This window comes from Cervus elaphus, chromosome 22 (genome assembly GCF_910594005.1).
Source record: "Cervus elaphus chromosome 22, mCerEla1.1, whole genome shotgun sequence".
In the NCBI taxonomy this organism is placed as follows: Eukaryota; Metazoa; Chordata; class Mammalia; order Artiodactyla; family Cervidae; genus Cervus; species Cervus elaphus.
In genome coordinates, this window is record NC_057836.1 from 57,147,503 (window position 1) to 57,165,909 (window position 18,407).

General features: G+C 36.6%; 1 long non-coding RNA gene across 1 annotated transcript in view; it reads right to left on the minus strand.

Moving 5' to 3' along the window:
* LOC122680323 overlaps positions 1-15,996 on the minus strand; it is a 30,839-nt gene extending 14,843 nt beyond the window's left edge. Inside the window, exon 1 of the long non-coding RNA XR_006336676.1 lies at positions 15,808-15,996. This is a non-coding gene — a long non-coding RNA (uncharacterized LOC122680323). The remainder of the gene's footprint in view (positions 1-15,807) is intronic.
* Positions 15,997-18,407: the final 2,411 nt, after the last annotated feature.

Consider the following 18,407-nt stretch of genomic DNA (forward strand, 5'->3'; position numbering starts at 1 on the left):
CATATAAGTTAAATAGGCAGGGTGACAATATATAGCCTTGATGTACTCTTTTTCCTATTTGGAACCAGTCTGTTGTTCCATGTCCAGTTCTGCCTGTTGGTCCCTGACCTGCATACAGATTTCTCAAGAGGCAGGTCAGGTGGTCTGGTATTCCCGTCTCTTTCAGGATTTTCCACAGTTTGTTGTGATTCACACAGTCAAAGGCTTTGGCATAGTCAATAAAGCAGAAATAGATGTTTTTCTGGAACTCTCTTGCTTTTTTAATGATCCAGTGGATATTGGCAATTCAATCTCTGGTTCCTCTGCCTTTTCTAAATCCAGCTTGAACATCTGGAAGTTCATGGTTCACGTATTGCTGAATACTGACTTGGAGAATTTTGAGCATTACTTTGTTAGTGTGTGAGATGAGTGCAATTGTGCAGTAGTTTGAGCATTCTTTGGCATTGCCTTTCTTTGGGATTGGAGTGAAAACTGACCTTTTCCAGTCCCATGGCCACTGCTGAATTTTCCAAATTTGCTGGCATATTGAGTGCAGCACTTTCACAGCATCATCTTTTAGGATTTGAAATAGCTCAACTGGAATTCCATCACCTCCACTAGCTTTGTTCGTAGTGATGCTTCCTAAGGCCCACTTGACTTCACATTCCAGGATGTCTGGCTCTAGGTGAGTGATCACACCATCATGATTATCTGCATCATGAAGATCTTTTTTTTTCCTGTGTATACAGTTTTTCTGTGTATTCTTGCCACCACTTCTTAATATCTTCTGCTTCCATTAGGTCCCTACCATTTCTGTCCTTTATCGAACCCATCTTTGCATGAAATGTTCCCTTGGTATCTCTAATTTTCTTGAAGAGATCTCTAGTCTTTCCCATTCTATTATTTTCCTCTATTTCTTTGCATTGACCACTGAGGAAGGCTTTCTTTTCTCTCCTTGCTATTCTTTGGAACTCTGCATTCAAATGGATATATATTTCCTTTTCTCCTTTGCTTTTCACTTTTCTTCTTTTCACAGCTATTTGTAAGGCCTCTTCAGACAGCTATTTTCCTTTTTTGCATTTCTTTTTCTTGGGGATGGTCTTGCTCCCTGCCTCCTGTACAATGTCACGAACCTCCATCCATAGTTCATCAGGCACTCTGTCTATCATATCTAGTCCCTTAAATCTATTTCTCATTCCCACTGTGGCTCAAATCATAAGCTCCTTATTGCCAAATTCAGACTTAAATTGAAGAAAGTAGGGAAAACCACTAGACCATTCACATATGACCTACCATATTAAGTAATACTAAAATTGCTTACCACATAAATGCAGATTACACAAAAGAAATAAATGGACTATGTAAACCCCAAATAAAGGTATTTCATTTTTGAATGGGATTTCATGGAATTTATAGACTCAGGAAAAGAAGGAATGGAGGAAGTTTGACTTGAACGCCTGGACTAATATCAGAAGGTGTCAGGGAAATGAGCTGGTAAAGTAATCCTTCCCTGTGGACAGACAGTAAGGAAGGCTGCAGGGAAACACACAGGTCCTGAACACAACCCCCAGTTCTAGGGGAAATACGGTCCTTGGGGCCATGGAACACTCTGCTTTCAATACACAAAAGCATCTCTCTGAAAACTGCTATTCTGAAGATCAGTTAGCCATTTCGTTCCATATACTGTCCACACCCTGAATACCTGTGTGTTTGGAGGTGATTTTTGCCAAATAGTAAGGAATTAACAATTCCATTCTGGCTTTCACCTGAGACAAATCCTATACCACCACGAGAGTTCTGTGCTGAGATATAGACACTTATCTTTCATCAACCTAAATAAACTCAATTGGGCAGACACATTTGTTCATCAAAGTTCTATGTTTTTATCTCAAATCTAAATTTGGTTATTCCATCACTACTTGTGTCAGTAAGAATGAAACTTGACTAACCATGAGTGAGCCAAGATAGAATCCCCAATACCAACAGTTCCATTTAGCTTGACGATATGCATTGGGCTTATTAACATAATATCTTAATGAGCACAGAAACTTGAAATATTTATTTACGGCATTTATCATCTAGTATCTTTTCCATGTAGGAGCTCATAAGGAAGCAAACCAATGAAGAGGGTAAGGCAAATAAGAAAAGCGATTGCCTCTACAGATTCCCACTTCTTAGAGCAAAGTATGAGTAATTCTCCTTGCACCACCGGGTTGAACTGAAGAGCATATTTAAGAATAGCACAGAACTAATAAATCATGGTTATGTGATGATTTTGCTAATGGAAAAAGGTGGATAAATTCCTGAGATGACTTATTTTCAAACCCTGGAAGTCACATTTTAATAGCACATGAAACACAAGCACAGGCTGATAAGTTTGAATTTGGGCTGTCACATCATAGTATTTGTGCTTCAAATACCCCAATCCATAAAATAGAGAGAATAACAGGCCCCACACTAATGGTTCTCAAGGCAAGAATACTGAAGGGGTTTGCTATTCCCTTCTTCAAAAATTTCATGGGGTTCTCAAGGCAAGAACTATAAAGAAAGCTAAGCACTGAAGAATTGATGCTTTTGAACTATGATCTTGGAGGAGACTGTTGAAGGTTCCTTGGACTGCAAGGAGATCCAACCAGTCCATCCTAAAGGAAATCAGTCCTGAATATTCATTGGAAGGACTGATGCTGAAGTTGAAATGCCAATACTTTGGCCAGTTGATGCCAAGAACTGACTCACTGGAAAAGACCCTGATGCTGGGAAAGATTGAAGGCGAGAGGAGAAGGGGATGACAGAGGATGAGATGGTTGGATGGCATCACTGACTCAATGGACATGAGTTTGAGTACACTCTGGGAGTTGGTGATGGACAGGCAGGCCTGGTGTGCCGTAGTCCATGGGGATGCAAAGAGTCAGACATGACTGAGTGACTGAACTGAACTGACACTAAAGGTTCTTATGAGTGCTTAGAACAGTGCCTGATACATAGTGAACATTATGCATTTAGGTATTCATCATTATTCACAATCATATGGTCCTCATTGAAGAGACAAAAGAAAACCCGCATGTTATACTGGTTTTAGCACAAGGGGGAATTAAACACCATTTCATTATCTCAGTCACAGCCAACTTATTCACTATCACATACCGGATGCTTAAGATATGTTGAGCACTATAGTATTAAACACTACATACAGTATTAAAATTTCCTGTCCTTATAGAGTTCACATTCTAGGGGGATGATAGACAAACAAATTTATTGTATAATGTCTACAGTGAAGATTACTAAGCAGAAAACTAAAGGAAGACAGAGAAATGCAGAGTGACCTTTATTCTGTTTCCATATTCAGCTGTGTTTGACAAAATGGCTCACTGCAGGCCATGCTTTTCCTCTGAAAGGAATTCTCCAGTTGACATTCTAGGTAACTGGTTCATTGAAATCCCAACCATTTGGATGCAACAAAAATAATCCAGCATATGAATGCATCCAGAAAGACATATGTATACTGGTTTTCAAAAATGTAATGTGTATGTAATTTCCCGAATGGCTGGTTGTCACATCCATCTGGTCTTATTTCCATAGCACTTGAATGCACTACGAGAATATAAACCCTAAAAGCTAGAAAACAGAATTTAAATACCCAAACACATACGAGGTGTGTTTTCAAAAGCAGCAGACAAGCGAGCACTATGGTAACTTCATTAGCTTCTCAGCCACAGTTGAGAGTAGCTGAGGCTAAGCATAAAGGCCACAGAACATAAAAGGCATTCCACTGGCAGACCTCATTAAGTGGGCTTAAGACAAGCTTGACAAGCTAATGACGAAAATCTACTTTGAAATTTCTGGATACGGACCTAGAAGAAGCCCAAATACACCAGAACTCTGCCATGCGTGCTAGCTGAGAAGGCAACAACTTGGTGTCAATTAGGTCCATATAGTTTATGAATCAAAGCCCGGGTGTGGATGTGGTCCTATTCAATTGCACTGACTAAGAAATCATGCTCTATGTGTTTTGGGGGTTTGGGCTCTGGGCCTATTTAGACTGCACAGATGTTGTAGGTTCCTAAATTAACAGTGGTCTCCAGGGAGATGGTCATCAGGCTGCATGCATATATTGAAAAAGGCATGGCTGGAATCTCGAGCCACACCATTCAGAAAGCATTTTTACTGTTTCCTCTTCCCTAATAAAAAAATCTTTCCTGTTTCTAAATTCTGTCAGCACCTATGGGGGCTGGACCCTGTTAGATTATACTTAGTCACCTGTTAGAATTCTCTAGTTGCTCTAGGTATGTGTATATACATTCCAACTACTTTAACGTCCCTCGAGTGGAAGAGCATTCACGTTCAAGAAATCATAGCACTCAGGTGTACCCTGCAACATGGGAAGTGCTTTATACATATTATAAATTCCCAAATCAATCTTTTTATGATCAATCCAAATTTATAGATAAGCAAGCTGAAGATTCAAATAATTTGCCCCATCTATAATTAGAGGAGAATTAAATGGCTTCCCTGGTACCTCAGACAGTAATAAATTCGCCTGCAATGTGGGACACCTAGGTTTGATCCCTGGGTTGGGAAGATCCCCGGGAGAAGGGCATGGCAACCCACTCCAGAATTCTTGCCTGGGGAATCCCCATGGACAGAGGAGCCTGTCAGGCTACAGTCCCTGGGGTCACAAAGAGTCAGACAGGACTGAGTGACTAAGACAGCACAGTGATCCATGTATACCCAGGCCATCCAGGCTCAAAAACCACATTCATGTTCCACTACTCAGTGCAGGGAAGAGTACATGCTAAACGAATGAATACATGAATGGACAAATGCATTATTTAATATCTTTGGAATTAAAGGAGGAAAAATTTACCACCCAAAGTACATCGCTGTTGCAATAATAGGTATACAATGACAGGATGGTTATTTAAAATTCTTGAAGGTATTGAATCTTTCTAAATTCCAGTTTTACATACCTACAGTGCTTTCTGCAATATCTCACACATTCAAGGTATTTGTAAGATATTTGTTGAATCAGTGAAATAATCTAACTTAGCTAAACAAATTATAAATGGGTGAGATGGCATTTGAGGGTCTTTCCCCTCTCCTATGCTAGCTCCTTACATGAAGGAAGAATACATTTTTCTGTAAATCTGGCTCCAGGTGCTACTCTCTTAAGAAATCCCTAGATGTGCACTCATGTGTGGACCTCCGGGCCTTTTTCCAGGCCTGGGACCTAAGTTCCTGATCCTAGCTTTTGCAAATAAGACCCACAGAAGCCCTAGTAATAACTGTGGAAAGGATAATGTCTAACTAGTGTGAACAGTGCAACCAGTCAGAATATCTTAATACAAGTTTGTTGAGGAGAAACAAATTCCACTCCACCTATCAAAATCTGGATAATGTCCTGGATTTCATAATATACTCATCTGTGGTTCCTGCATGTATACGTAGTAACAATCTCTTAGGACACTCCTCTACCAATGTTGCATGGAGAAACAGCATCGTTAGTTTCCTTTTTCCGAACAGTTCAGATACCGACTCTGAGTGCATTTTCCTTGCCCCTCCCCTATCCGCCCCGCCCCTCAATATAGTAAGAGGCATTGGTTAAGTCACTTAGCATCTTTGCATAAATTATTTATAAAGAAGAATGAAATGCCATTTGCTTTATCTTGTTACTGTGAAGATTACATATGATAAGGTGTACAGAATAATTTTTGAGCTATGAAGCGTTAGGTAGCTGTAAGAAACTATTGGAAAAGAAAACTCATGTACCATATACCTTGGGAAGCCAGGTGTTTAATTTCATTCTTATACAAATTATACGTGTATGTGTATACACATACGTTTATGTACAAATATATGCCTGTGATAAAATGGGCTTGTATGTATATATTGGTGGGGAATTTTAATCAGTTTAATGGATAAACTTTTTAAGAGTTAATGAATGCCACATTAAAAGCATCTAATTGCCTCTGTTGGTTTTTAATACAGAACTACTGCATTGTATACAGTAATTATGTCTATTATTTATGTCAGCTTGATGACAGGTATCAGGTTAAGGTGCTTGCATACACTATACAATCTGCTCATCATAACACTCCTATAAGTGTGTATGATTCTCCATGACACGGTAAACTAAGGCCCAGAAGAACTGAGAAAAATGCCCCGAGATCACACTGCTGAAATGTGACAGGCAAAATCTGCATTTAGGTCTGTCTGTCTATCAAGTTTTGTTTACCAATTTAAATTCCATTCATCTGAAATTTGCATTAATTCAAATGTAGCCTATGTTATACATTTCAGGGAGTAAGTTCAGATGAATTCTGTCCTTTGTGAATTGTTAGGGTTCCTTTGACCAGAACATAAACTGATCAAAAATATTCACTTTTTTCAAAATAAACAGGAACTTAAAAAATTTTAAATATCTTCAGAGGGTTTCTAGTCCCCAGGTTAGATAAAACATGGTTTCCTGTAACATAAGTTACTAAGATTTATAAATGGGGTTAATGGCCATGATTTTTACTCAATGGTGGCCACAGTTTGCTCAGGGAGAACCCTTGTATGTAATACTTCTCCTGTGATAAAGCTGCATGAAGACAAAGGGAAGATTTAACAAAGAAGTAAAATATATCCCTCAGGGAGCCTACAGTCTACCTTTTTGAAAATAAACCAGCATATATGAAGCAAAGTGTCAAATTCATCTTAGAATATATTAGCAATACTTAGAAGCAATAAAACTAAATAAAAATTTCTTCAAAGGATTAAGTCCCTCAGCCTTTAACTCAGTCTGACCTGCTTCCCCCACATGCCAATTAAAGTTCAAAGAAAAGATTCATACATTTCATTTACAGATCCACTGAATCTTGGGCACCAGTGATAAATCCTTAATAAGTTAGAAAGAGAGCTATATTTATTCTTAAAATTAACTAATTTGCACCCTGAAGTTAAGTGATTGGCCTAAAGACAATTCATTGAAATGTCTGATAAGATGCCTTAACTCCATTCTACATTTCACATCACTGACCTGTTTCCCCATTTTAAGGTTCTCGCATACAAATGCTCACATAGGTCAACAAAGATTCTAGAAAAGATGATGACACAGAACAAGTTCATGTCTATACATGGCAACAAACTAACAAAAACTCATTTACTATAGTATTTACAGAATATCATGGTGAGCAAAGAGTTCCCTAAACATTGCTTCGAATAAAATAGATGGCTGAACTTTCTAGAGAGGATATTTCTTCTTTTATCTATGCTTGAAAAGCAGACTTAAATTAATTCAGCAGTTGCTTTGGTGAATCCAGCAGCACAGAAAGTAAACACACCTGACAATCAAACTGGTTGACTGGCTCTAGTGATTGAATTCAACTCTTCACTTAGGTGATTTGATGAATATGTGGACACACACACATACACAAACACACTTTGGTTTTATAACAACGAACTTTCTTGGACTGTCCACAGAACAATAAGCAAACTACAATTAGCCACTGGGAAAGAAAACCTTCCTCCTCAAGCTTTTAAGAATAAGGAAATTAGGAGAATAGAGGGATCTTACCTTAAGTCTCTTTGAAAAGACTAATGTCAAATGGTTATCAAAGGCAAGACAATTCTGAAGGTGACTTTTCAAAGCGTACTATTAAATAATCATAACTGTCACATCCATGAATTTTATTTTAAAAATACTGGGATTAGCTTTATTGATTAGACAACAAATAGCAATATTATGCTACAGTTGGTAGTGATACAGAAAATGGAAAGCAAAGGGTCCACGCAGTGCATTATGTTCCTTTTCTCTACTTTGATTTAAGATATTTCAAGCACTTCATGTTCTCCTGGGCCAGTTAACAGTGTGTTAACATTTTGCAGCTAAAATGTAACTACAGCAGAGTCATTTTCACAAATTCCTTATTTTTAGTAGTAGATTCTATTGTAATTTTGCTGGATCTAAACCTATCCTAGAGAACCCACATTACACAAAACTTTGGGGATAGAAATTAGCATAATTGAAATAATTCAATTTTTGGTAATTATAATTCTCACTTAAACCTAAATTAAATATGCCAAACTATAATTATGTTCAAATTTGTATCATGAAAATTATCCCCATTTTGCTCATGCCATCTTAAAACATCTAATAAGGGATCTTAAACTCTTAAGTTTGAGTCAAAAGGCCTTATTTTCACAGCCTTTGGGAAGAAGAGACTTATTATGCATTAAGCATAGTTATTTTGCCTCTTGGGAAAAGGAATACGGGTCCATTATTTCCTCAATACATGATGTCCAGGATTTGTACTATAATCTTTGGGTACATCTAAGTTACACTGCAATTAATGAGTGCTGAGTACCTCAGCAGACAGTAAAAGATTAATGCTTTCTTTGGAGAGAATCCTTACGCAAAGCAGATCATGCTTTAGGACAAAGGGAATGGGAACCACAGACACAGAAAAAACTCTAATACTTCAAAACTGGGTAGCTGAAAATAAGCACTGCTTTTCTATTCATTTTTAAATGATTAAAGATGCAAGAAAATCTGAAGATAATGAGAAATCACCTTTCAGCCCTGCAAACTGCTTGCTGATTCTTAAGATTCCTATGAGCAAACTTTTTTCATTATTATTACTATTAATTTATTAATTTGGAATGCAAGAAAACACACATAAATTATTACTCAATGTAAGCTGTCTTTCTAACTAAACTTTCTGCTACTTGATTTCATTAAATTAGTCAATTGATGTGATTAAACTTGCAAGATGTTTTATTTATCTTCCTCTTTGGGACAATAGGTGGATACCATCTAGGAATATATTGGTCAAGAAATAGAAGTTTCTGAATGTGCAAAGCTGGCACATAGTCAAAACACACAACCGGTTTCTTACAAAGGCACACAACTAGTTTCTTACAAAAAACATATGAATATATCTCTAGTTGAGTAAAATATTCACATTAATACTGGAATAAGGCAGAAGAACCCTGGCTGACATCCCATCTGTTCTTATGAATTAAATTTAGAAATCATATGTAATATAGACATTTCTGTCTGAATATCATAAAGCCCTGACACATCCAGGCTTTCATTAGAAAGCCCTACGATGTGACTTGAATAACAATCTGTCTTAGCTAATTAGTATTTTCAGTTTAGCATATTCACTTCCAGACATATTGCTGTTTGCACATGGTAATTTAGGTAAACAGATACCATCCACAGCTGCATCAATTAACACTGCTAATCAAAACTGAATTCAGGTAATTAGGCACATTTATGCAAAAAAATGTATAATTTTGGAGAAAAACTAGATTCTTCAGTATTATGTCAATAAGTAAAAATCTGCTTTTGCTTAAGAAGATGAAGAATGAGAGGATAGACATACTTATTAATATATACATCATGCAGACAGCATTAAAAAAAAACTCAAACTTTAATTGGCCTGTATTTTCAGAAATTGGATCATATTTTTCATAAATGTTTTCCTCAATGTTTCCACATAGTAAAGTTGATTCACATCCACCTAAGGGTTTAATCATCATCAAACAGGACTCAAATGGTTAATGAATGCTCAAGTACTTATCTCATTTGTGGAGGTGTTGGTCAAACTTGCTCTCCCTTCTTGTGTAGCATCTCTTAGGAGAGATGCTCTCAGTATATCTCATCTTATCACACACTAATTTTCTCTGCTGCCAAGTAATTTCATTTGTAGTTAGAATCACAGTAGAATTTCTTATTTTCCTGCAAACACTTTTAAACTTTCCTGGTTCTATGTAGTGCCCTTAAGTTGCTTTTCCATTCATTTTCAAAATGAATATTGTGAATTATTTTCCCTGTATTCCTATAGACATAATCCAATTGTATCATTTTGATTAAATATTCTAATCAGTTCAGAAAAGCTAAGTTCCCTGTTGGTAGGTTATAAGTGACTAGTGACTAACAAGTCAGGATTGGGCGAGGTTGATAGGCTTAGAGGTAAAGCTATGAAAAGGAAAAAAGTGGACCGTTTAACAAAAATCCTAACATGCATATGGGAAAATATAACTATCTCTACACCTGTATTCCTCTCTCTCAACTTCTCCTTTCTCTTTTCGAACTCTGAAGTTAGAAAGTCTAAAACATTATTTCTTAGTGCAGACACCAGGCCTTTAAATGAAGCACTGGGTTTAGTTAGCATCCCAAACTTTATTTAATGGTAATAGTCACTTTCAATCCAATTTAACAAACATTTCCTCAGTACCTACCTGTATCAGGCACTTTTCTAGGCCCTGTGGATAGATACAGGGATATATTTGGACCTTTGGAATTCTGTGAGCCACACTCTGAGAATTTATAGACCAAAAGAGCCAGCTTTCAAAACGTGGAAGAAATTTCCAAAGGAAAATGTATCTGTCAGTCCCAAATTTTGGGACCTCTGAGGCTAATTTTTTAGAGGTTTACTTTTTTTCTAACTCATCCATGCTAATTCCTTTATTCTCATAATAAATGAGGAAATGAAAGTCAAAACTGTTTCATTAAATAGCATGGTGTATTTTTCTCATATTGCAGTCACCCCATAGAACTCGTATCTTTAAAATACTTACCAAAAAAAATTTCCCCATATATTCCTTTAAACTCAATTGGCATAAACAACTGGACAATTCCCTATGGAACAGAAATCTAACAGACTCTGTGCTCAAATCCAGTTTCAAAGGCAGGAATTATAAAACTTGGGGGCATATTTATCAGTGATTGTCCAACTATTCAACCAGCCAAAGTGGATGAGGGGGGATGAAGTACCTCTTACTTGGACTCTATTAGACCCAATTATTTATGAATTTTAAATGAAAGATAGGTAAGCAAACACATTGTAAACGTATTTTTTAAAAGAGCCTAAAAGTTGTGTTTTTATTTTTCTGAACTAAATGGCCAATATTTGCAGAGGACAATTTCTGGTCTCCATGAAATGAACCAATAAGTGACATTCATCACCTGGAATAATCTGAACTGTTCTAAAGCACCTCTTCTCTTCCTTCCTTGGGAGTGAATCAGGAGAGAATTCATCATTTCATTGAAGATCCTGTGATTTAGGAAATTCCTTCATCTGGGGAAAGTGCTAAACATCCCTGTGCTCACAATAAGCAAGTTTTGGCAAAGTGGAAGACTACTATGCAAGGGCAGCTCCGGTCTCAAAGACCTTGAAATATGGCACTGGCTTCCAACCCAGGCTGTACCATTGACTTGCTGTGTGACGTTAGGCAAATCATTCTCCACCCTTGAGTCTCGGTTTCTGGTTCATAAAATGTGGTTCACAGATCCACCTCCCTTGGTTGAAGGGGGTACCTGGAACATAGGAGGTGCTCAGTAAATGTTGAAATGGAATAAAGGTCAGACAGTGATGGCTCCAGAAACGCTAAAGGCATTTTAGTCAAAGTTATTATATTAAGCAGTTCTCCAGCTTTCAAGGGATTATGGTGTGATCATTTTAATACAAATAGCAGGTAATGCATCAATAGGCCGCAGGCCATTGCACTGTATTAGGGCACCTTCCAATTTGCTTTAAAACTAAAGCTAGGGAATTAACCTTCCCAATTAGCTGTAAAGTCAACATCAGAGCATTTATTGTCTGAGAGCATATTATTTTGTCAAACAAATTACAAAAAATAATTCACTGGACTGACATAACCCACTAATTTTTTTTCCAGACTGAGTGTCTGTTAAAGAGAATAACATCTTGAAAAATTCGTGTGACTTTTTTTTTCACTATTACTGACTTTTAAAACCCTGAAAATCCTCAAGTTTGCCACCTGTTCTCCCTCTCCAGCCCAGAACAATAAAATTGCTTATGGTGACCCTACTCTAAATTTTTGTGAAATTAAATTGCTGACTGACAAATAATACAGGATATATAAAATAATACCATTGGTCACTTTTTAAACTGCATGTTTTATTGAACAGGACTCCAACTAGAATATGTGTCCCATGAAAATGTCAAACAGATTAATTTCAGCCTGTTAATGGCAAAGAATATTATTTCACAACTAAAAGTGAAAATGTCAGGTCTGGGACTGGACGGATTAGAAGGGAACGGATTGTCACAAACAAAGGCAACAAAGAAATAAAAACATCTTCTAAACACACTGAAGCAACACAAATGATTGGATTTGGGATTTAACAAAATATAATCTTATTTGTCTTTGCTCTTTCACCAATTCTTTTTTCTACCCTAAGATGATATGAATTTCTCTTCTCTGATCTATGATTTTGTGTTATGGAAGACTGCTGACAATTAACGGCAACACAGAGAAGATGTTATCAGTAGCCTGGCACATTAGCTCTTTATGTTTAGAAAATGGTGTGTTTACAATAAATCAGAATGCCCCAAATTATCTTCATTCAGTTCTGGTAAGAGGTGAAACAAGAATAATCAAATTAGAGAAGACTGTTGATATGTCTGAAGAATTAATGGTGTTTATTTTAGGGATTTGATTTAGCGGTGGGGTTTATTTTTTTTTAGTGAAAATATTATCAGGGAACAGCTGGATATTTTTTTAAGTTTGACAATTCAATGTACCAAAACTAAAGCTGATAATCTACACTTTATCAGGCAAGGTACAGAAAGTATTTGTTTACCATTTATAGTTGAATACTAACCCCATGATTAAGAATTAGGAAATTATCCTTATAGCAAACAGATCTTAGTTAAGCATGTTATTAGTCTGTGCTGCGTGGTATTATCCCATTCTCTGGAGGATGTGAGAGTCACTTTGTTAGCTGAATAATCTCAGTCAGTCTATCACAAGTTTTTCATCTTTGACTTTCTTCATAGGCCTGGAGTAGAAGCCTATCATTATTAAGGATGTTAAAAGAGCACATGAAAAGCTTATATAAAATAAACTATAGTACCTCGGGCTTCCTAATTTTTACACTATAATACCTTAGACTTTTCTACCTTGAAACATTCAGACTAACTTCTTTGATGACTAGAGAGAAATAAATTACATATGGAAGGAAGAGAACATTTATTATCATTTTAATAGTCCACAGATACATAAAAGGAAGATGCGTTCATCATGTGGTGGAAACTAAAACTAAAAATATTCACTGACTTAGGGATAAAAATATTTAATATAGTATGAAAAATGGAATCAGTTTTTTGAAGCAACGTGAATACGCAACTTTTCACAAGGCTTCAAGAAAATTTAACAAAGAGAAATAAAACCAAGCCATTGAAAAGCTTTGTAAAGAACTAGTTTGCTTCTCATACAACATTTTTGAAAAGACCTGTGCTATCTATAGACTATAAGAGACCACGGGGAATAAAATTCCAGTTATCGGAAACAATCAACTTTTGTGAACAGCTTCATAAGCAACCATACCCCAAAGCCCCCATTTTTCAGGAGGCATCATATGAATTTAATAAGGATCTAATACGCAGTTTAGTGGTTAGCACTGGGTAAGAATAGAGATGTCACTGTTACTTATTCCAACCCTTTTCCAGCTATTTCTATATTCTTTTTCTATTGAGAACACACATTCTAAATGTGTGAAGACTGTCTTCAGGCTCCCTGCTTTTGTTGGGGTGGTGGTTTTGATGCTTTGAATGGGGAGGGGGTAAAACCTAGGACTCTTCCCACGTGCCCTCAATTATCTATATGTTATTCTGTATGCTCTGCTACCAGCCTGCTTTTGCCTGAACTATAATCCTTCCAAAGCAGCATCTCATTCAGATGTGCAAAAATGAAAATTAAAATAGGAGGGTTTTTTATTATTATTATTTGAATGACATACGACCTGCTCAATGTTTGCATTTAAATGGGCAGGCATAATTCCGCTCTGGCTTTTAATTTCAGAAGGGTTAATCACCCTAACAAAGGTCAATCAAACTTTAATCTTGAATAAAATTGCTACAGCCCCAATCACCTGCAGGACATCTATTATATTCCTATTTCCATGTGAAAGAATGCATTGCTTTCATTATGCATCACTAATCTTCTAACTCTTTACATTAGCACATTTTACCAAAAATATTAATTCCTTTGAAACTCTGACAAGAGTTCATTTCTACACATCTCAGGAGATAATCCTGTTTAAAAGAACGTGTGCATCAGCTGTGAACTGCTTTCCTGGCCCTTTCTAATCCTCATAGACCTTTGCTCCTCCAACTGAGCTTCTACAATAGCAAATCTCAATTACACAAAATATTATGGAGGTTTAAGTTAAAACAACATTATATTATTTTAGGAACTTAATCCTCCCTCTTGTCTGTGACTGTGTCATTCATCTACTTGTTTCTGTCCATAATGTTTACCACATTCAAAAGTTATCGATTTAGAGGCAGCAGATGCTAACAATATTTGAATAGCAATAGAAAGACTCAAATTCATTAATTCATTCACTCGATAAAAATGCATCGAGTGCCTATTACGTGCCACATACTACCAAGGGAGAGAGTAAAGTCAAAGAAAAAAAAAGAGAGACTGTCAGGAGAATAACATTCTCGTCCAAAAGCAATGTCCAGAATATAATAAAATCATGATTTAAAATACCACTTCTAGCTTTTCTTATCAACGTCATTAAATTTTAGTGAAGACTGGAAATGCATTAAGTAAAAATTTAACCAAAATTTCAATAAACAGTTTTGTAAACTATCCAACTCCTAAAGACTTTACAATTTATAATCCCATAAAAAAGATTCATTTTTTATATTTGAGAATATGAAATTTGTCAAGTTTTAAAAATGAGCATATTCAGAATGTCTAGTCTCCTTAGGGCTAGGAATAAAACCACAAGAAAGTTTATGGACTTATTAAAAAATATACGTGCTGTGCATTCATTTGTTTCTGAAATGTTATTTCATGATGTTTTAAAATTGCTATTAACACCAAAGATAAATAGCAATGGACATAAAAAAAAAATTATTGCACTTTTTTCTGCCATGACATAGTGCCTAGATGACCATGGAGGGAAAGTAAAAGACCCTTAACATTTGCTCCCAATTACACTGCAAACTGACTGCCTTGGAATTACAGCGGGGCTGTGACACAGCATAAATAACCCAAACTTTGCCTCCCGCATGATTTTTTGAGATACTTTCCTCTCTCTTTGTACTCAGAGGGAGCACACAAGCATAGACACAGAGGCGCACGCCCCTTCTCATCAATATTCACTTCCATTAATTAGCAATATGTGAAGGCTATCATTTGGGAAACTCCCCAGAGCATGAATATTCAATAAAGCAAAGCAAATCATGGTAAAAAGAAAATACAGGTACAATAGTCAATGGCCAGACTGGCATTGAGGAATAGCACATGATCTCAAAAAGCAGTGGTTTTTCTGAGTGTTACAAAGAAAAAGCCCCAATCTCTTGCTTGACTTAAGACCTTAGAAATCCTCCCCCTCCACTTTGAGCATTTCTGGAAACTGAAATAGAACTTTACACATTCTATAACTACGATTGCTTTTATTCACTCTTATAACTAGGTTGACACAGTAGAATAAAGAGGAGTAATAGCTTTTACGTTGCTGAACAAAAATAAATCCAAGTGCTATACAATATAATTGTTCAATTGATATTGGTTACCAAACAGTAATTCTGTAAACTGATAAAGATTGGCTAGATAAAATAAAAGGCAAATATATTGCTTTATATTCCATTCTCAGCATCAAAAGCTATTTCATTATATTTCTGAATTTCTATATTTGGAAAAAACTCAAAGCTTTCTGAGAATGTGCTGTAAGTGCTCAAGAAGCATATGGATCTTTCTCTGAATCGTCCTAGTCTCACAACCAAAAAAAGCCCACTAACCATCAAATAAAAATCTTAATAAGAGAGCCTAGGATGTTGGATTATGAAAGAAACCTACCTTTGGCTGAACAAGTTCAAGATTTCTCATTTTGCCTCCACAGCTCTGCCGTTCCACCTTGAGCGAAAGTCGACTCCGAGTCCCTTGTGATCTTTGTGACAATGCCATCATATCACTGGCAAATTTTTCGATTAAACTTTGCAGACGTAGTAGCAACTTTGTTAATTATGATATTAGCCAGCTGGCAGGTACAATCAGTCAACCGCTGTAGGAGAGCCAGACAAAGAGACATCTAATCATTGCAACCAGAGCAGATAAATTTTGTTCCTTTCTCATACGTGTCACAGATTCCATCCCTTCTGACCCTCTCCTCAGCCATCGACTGTCAAATTTAGATTCTGCCAGCTCCGAGCTTCTCTTTATCCCTGCCTCAGATCTGAAACTCCTGGTTATCAGGAAGACACGCGTCACCAGCTGTCTCGGAGCAGGAAAGCAATCAGGTGAATACTACTTATTATCTTCTGTTGCTTTCCTGAGAAGTGACAAGATTGATTTGGGACCAAGAATACATTCAGATCTCAGACAGGTAGTTCCTGGGGTTTTTAGTTCAAACAGTAGGGTATGTGCAAAGTTGCAATAAGGACTCCAACCTCAATATTAAGGATACGGAATATTAGAATAAGGAGAAAATTTTTTTAAATCTACCAGAGTTCCATTTTCAGATGCCTTTGTCTTTACTTTTCCACCTTTGGGCTACCTTGGTAATGTCTTATGATCAGCTTGTTAGCAGGAGGAGCCAGTTTAATGGCTAAATAGCTTTAAGTAAACTCATGGAAGCGGTATGCTGAATTTAAGAAGTCTCCCCTCTTCTGTTTTTCATCAAGAAGAGTAGTCTATAAATTTCTATTACTGGAACATATCCTCACATTAAAGTGCAAATTCTATTTAGGCAAAATAATGAGAAACTAATTTGGGTATCTCTGCTAAGAATAACTTATACAACTTTAGATTCAGAGACAGTTATCATTACATCCTAATACACACTTTCCCTTCTAAAAGTCAGCCTATGGAATTATATAGAAGTGTGTGTGTGTGTGTGATGGTTGCTAAGTCATGTCTGACTCTTTGAGACCCCATGGATTGTAGTCCACCAGACTCCTCTGTCTATGCAGTTCTCCAGGCAAGAACACTTGGAGTGGGTAGCCATTCCCTTCTCCAAGGTATCTTCCTGACCCAGGGATCGAACCTGGGTTACCTGCATAGCAGGCAAATTCTTTACCCTCTGAGCAACCAAGGAAGCCCATAGAAATGTGTAGATATACACAAAAGTACATATAGAGAATTTAGTAAAATTTAGATGCATATTAACTAACATAAAATTCCTTAAAATGATATGACAGTATCTTTGAAAGTGAAATATTCACTTGGTCAATGAAGAGTTTGATCTGCTTGTTAAGCCATTAAACTGATGTAATATTTACTAATTAATTATTTTCTCCATTGAAATATTTAAGCATCAGTGAAGTAAAAAGTCTGCACTACAAAGCTTTTGAAACAAGGAGCAGCAGCTGCGCTTTGCTGGAGCAGCCCTGAAGAGATACCCCACGTCCGAATAAAATACACTATGATAATAAAAGTTATATTTATCAAGAAATTAGTAGGTCTGGGATGGAAGAATTTCGTGAAAAGTTAAAATGCAATTTTGAGGTGCAATTTTACATAAGGATTCTTTGTATCTGACTCCCTAAAAGGGACCAAAATGGTTATCTCTACCCATGAAAATTGCGGTTATCAGGCACTGTGTTAATCAATCGTGGTGTGCAGCCTAAACATACATTTTATTTTCACATTAAGATGTTCCTGTAACAGAGGGACCAAAGTCCCTGCACTTGGTTTATTTAGGCTAAATTGCTTAAAAGATAAATGTATTTAGAGGCAATCTGAAATATAGACAATGAGGATAAGATTATTTAGAGAGCCCTCAAACTACAGAGAAAGATATTTTCATCCTAAAGTGATCCTTAAATCTCAGAAAGGGAGGGAGAAATATGATTTCAGAGATTCTTAAACTATATATAATACATATGTATGCATATATGTGTATTCTAAGATATATATGTATCTTTTTGAGCATAAGATATTGTTTACTCTTCACATGTTGGGCTGATATTAAGGAATGAGTTAAATGCCCTAAAAGAAAAAGAACAAAGAAATTGGAAATGTTGGAGGACAAGAATGTGTTGTAACACAATGTCAAGGTCAAAGCATCTTAGATTCGGCTTTTAGAGATGCTGTTAGAAAGTAAGCCGTGCCGATCACATTCATTGTCATAGCCTTGGTAACCATCACGGGGTCTGGCACATAGTAGTTTCTTGAGAAATACATGGCTATGAAGAATGAACACTGTTGCACATATCCTCCTCAAGGCCTAATTTACGTGTTTTGAAAATTAATAATGCAAAAGAAATTATTCCCTTGGACTTATGTTGATATGTGCTAAGTCACTTCAGTCATGTCCAATTCTTTGTGACCCTGTGGACTGTAACCTTCCAGACTCCTCTGTCCTTGGGATTCTCCAGGCAAGAATACTGAAGCGGGTTGCTGTGCCCTTCTCCAGGGGATCTCTCCAACCCAGGGATCAAACCCTTGTCTATTAGTCT